At 36.1% G+C, this 3,713-nt stretch overlaps 1 long non-coding RNA gene across 1 annotated transcript; it reads right to left on the bottom strand.

Annotated features, from left to right (window-relative positions):
- Positions 1 to 327: 327 nt before the first annotated feature.
- On the bottom strand, positions 328 to 2,517 carry LOC116789655. Its single transcript, XR_004358112.1, has 4 exons — positions 2,432 to 2,517; positions 1,817 to 1,930; positions 1,582 to 1,739; positions 328 to 759 (listed from the first exon to the last, which is right to left on the bottom strand). It is a non-coding gene; the product is annotated as an uncharacterized LOC116789655 (long non-coding RNA).
- Between the last annotated feature and the right edge of the window lie 1,196 nt (positions 2,518 to 3,713).

Raw genomic sequence — 3,713 nt, 5'->3', positions numbered from 1 at the left:
CCTTTCAGATGTTAGTCATGAAGCAGTGGCAAAAAAAGTAAAGAAAGAGGCAGAAGAAACAGTTAATAGGTCAAAGAGTATGAACACCTACTAAGGGCTCTACCATGCTGCAAACTGATATCTTGTTCTCTTTCCCCGTCTGGTCTGTTACCAGATCATCAGACAGTAGGATGTGTCCAGCATGTCCCTGGATTTCAACCCACTTTTGAGAATTGTGTAGCAAATTCAGCTGGTCTAGCTACTCACAACAGCACTGGCTGCTGTATCATTCCTCTTTGTAGCACTGGCCATCCCTCCAGTACTTTTGACACTCTTCTTTGATTACTTTTCATCCCACTGAGAAGCTCCAACTCCAATTTGGATTCTCTGAAATTGATATAATTTAATTTGAAACATTAGCAACTCTGTTAATTATCTCAGTCACTGTAGTCACCACGTGAGAAAAACCAGTGATGCCTGAGGAAGGCACAAAGGCATAACTAACCAGCACTGTAGAGGAGTGTAGAACAGAAAGACCACTTACCAAGGCACAGATGCTTTACTATGTACTGATTTATATTTTATATGTCTTGGTGATCACTACAGGAACACATATATCTCACATGAAAGTCCATTTAGGGACCTTACCATGTTGGAATCAGTAGAGTGTTTTTATTTTATTGATGAATGGGCATTTGATGCCACTATCACTGTTTCTCTGCAAAGGAAATTAATGCATCAAACCTTATTTTGTAGGTGTTGCTATGAAATTCACTACATCTGTGAGGAAAATAAGAGAAAGAAAAGTCAGTCCAATATAAAACTTGATTATACAGAAATTAAATCCATGAATTGATATGCAGAGCAAAATGTCTTGCAACTTACAACATAAACCCCCCCCAACTAATAGGAATCACAGTACTGTCTGTGATCACTGATTTTTATTTTGTCAACAGCATTGTCCTTTGATCACCAAGCTACTGCCAGCATCCTCCTATTCCAGCCGATCATGTAAATGAATCCCTTGCATATATCCTTATACCCTCTTGTGGCTGACATTAGGCAGTATTAGTTACAAGTACACCGCCAATTTGAAAAGAATGAAGAAATATAGAATAATAATTTTAACTTCCCATATAGTCATTTCAAATGCTTTCTATGATTGTCTTTCCTTTTTTACACATCACAGTCATTCTCTTCAGATCTGTATTACAAATAAAACTCTGTGTAAGTGCACATTTGTCCTACTATAAGATAATTCTTAAATTACAAAGCTACAGAAAAAGAATAATGAAAGCTTTAATGTCATGCAACTACAGAACTGAAACTTGTCATTAGTTAAAAACTAATTGCAAATTCCCTATATAAGCAGCATATGCTTCACAAACTTTTCTTCAAGGAAGATGACAGAGACTCTAAGGATAAATAATGTGTCAGATTCTGATAGCTTTAATCAGAAGCTTAATGCTTTGACCACTCTTTTTATCAACAGGTACTTTAGAAGCCTGGTCTGAATAGTTCATTGTCTAGACCAGTGTGGCATAAACCTACAAAGCATCACATCTTCAGGGGCAAAAACTCATGACAAAGATAAATACTGACCAGACTGCAGGATTTTGTTTGAGTGGTTTTTTAGGTGTTTCAATCCAAATTCAGCATAACATTTTAAGCCTGTGATTAAGGTTCCATTGAAATCAAAGCATTCACAGCATGTGCCTGAAGTTCAGTGTTTCCACAGGGTTTTTTTGAATGTAGCTAGACTGTTAATAAAAACCCCAACAAAACAACAGAAGTACAATGCTGTTAGACTAGTGGCTTTGGTGATTTAGTGAGTTACCTGCTGAAAAGTCAAGTATGACAGAAGTTGGTGCAATGAGGTCCAAGAAAGTGGTCTTCAGCTTCCTTTACAGAGGCCATCTTTGTCAGTCTCACTAGTGCTTTTTCTTGGACCCTACATGAGAAGCAAAGCCATATTTGCTAATTTACTTTGGGTTAATGGCTTGAATCTGTGGGCAAGAGTAGATAAAGAGGGGATTTACAGTAATTCCAATTGTTAAAGTAAAAATGAAATTCAGGTAATAAAACCAGAAAGCCTGGTGTTGGCATCTAAGTGTTATTATGCAATATTCCATTTCAGTATTGTGCAAATCAGATATTAATACAGACAATGATTTACATATATAAAGTATATATATACACACACACACTTTCATATGCATACATCAAACTTATGTATTCGTGTGTATATGTACAAACATATATATACACAAGGTATAATCTATTTAAGAGAAAGAAGCAGAAAAGCCTCCAGTGCCTTTTCTGATTGTTACAGCTAGTAAAGGCATTAGCCAGATGTTGAAACTCACAGGCATCAAACAACAGTGATCATTATAGTCTTCAATCACCCCATTTAGAATTTACAATAAGCTAAGCAGAAAACCATTATTTCCACCTTCAATATAAAGTTTTCCTCTGTCTGAAAACAGAATTCTGCAATGGACTGATGCACCATCTGTTCTAACTTCAGAACCCTTTTCCGTGAAACTTCCAGCAAGGGGAACAAGCTATTGATGAGACCCAGGAATATAAGGACATCATTAGTGAGTATCATAATAAGATTAAAATCCCTTGAGGGCTCTCATCAAAACCTAGATTAAAAAGAAACGAAAAAGGAGAGAAAAGACTGACATTATAGTAACAAACCATAATATAAGGCATAAAATTAACAAACATTATGAATTAATCATACTTAGACAATTACAATCCATATGGCTAGTTAAACTCAATCTGCTACCTGTAGTGACATAGCCTGGATACTGTATATTCAATGCCAGTGCATTTCTCCCAGGATGTAATTACTTAATTTTGTGAATGAGAAAATGATGTGTAAAAGCCAATGTTTCCATGGATTCAATGCCCCAAGTCAGATAAAATGCATGAATGCTTACCAAATCTCACGACACTTTTTAACCCTATTTCATCGCACTTGTATTACCTTCAGGTATGTAGAAACAGTGAATCACCTTCACACTCATTACTACAGTTAATACAAGAAACAAACTGGGTTCAAAGATTAGTTTTCTACAAACAGGGCTCTTAGGATTTAGATGCCAATGAATGGCACAAGACTGATTAAATCAGTATTTCTGGAGGGTTTTTTATCACTTAAAGCGTTATCACTTATCACGCGTTCGGATTCTGAGAACAACCACTTTCTCCCTTCCATTGCACCTACATTCAGACAGATTTCAATCTCTCAGAGGACTTGGCACTGAGATTCTGGTTCACTCCCCTCTTTTGTCATATACAGCATGTCACACGTGGTGACACTATATAATTCAATGATGTGGGATGCTGCAATCTCAAAAAATAAACAAACAAACAAACAAAAAACACGAAAGAAAAAAACCCAGACCAAGCCAACTCTAATATTTTAGTCCTGTGTAGACTCTGTAAGTAATTTCAAGCTAATACCTGGTCCTTCCTCATACGAAGTTCTGGGGTCCAACCTGTTCTCCTAGAACATCTAGAAGATTCTCCTAAAATGGTTTATATCCATTATAAGCAAATCAGTTGGGCAATACAACAATACAATTTATCACTGGTCTTGTTCTCTGAACAGACCTGATTTTAAAAAACATGAACAATAAAATTAATAACATATACACATTACAAAAAGGGATTTGTTACATGAAAGAAGACCAATAGGTACCTCAGAACTATCTCAAGATTTT

The sequence above is a fragment of the Chiroxiphia lanceolata genome, chromosome 7 (genome assembly GCF_009829145.1).
Source record: "Chiroxiphia lanceolata isolate bChiLan1 chromosome 7, bChiLan1.pri, whole genome shotgun sequence".
Taxonomy (NCBI): domain Eukaryota; kingdom Metazoa; phylum Chordata; class Aves; order Passeriformes; family Pipridae; genus Chiroxiphia; species Chiroxiphia lanceolata.
This window is presented reverse-complemented; position numbering and strand designations above follow the sequence as displayed.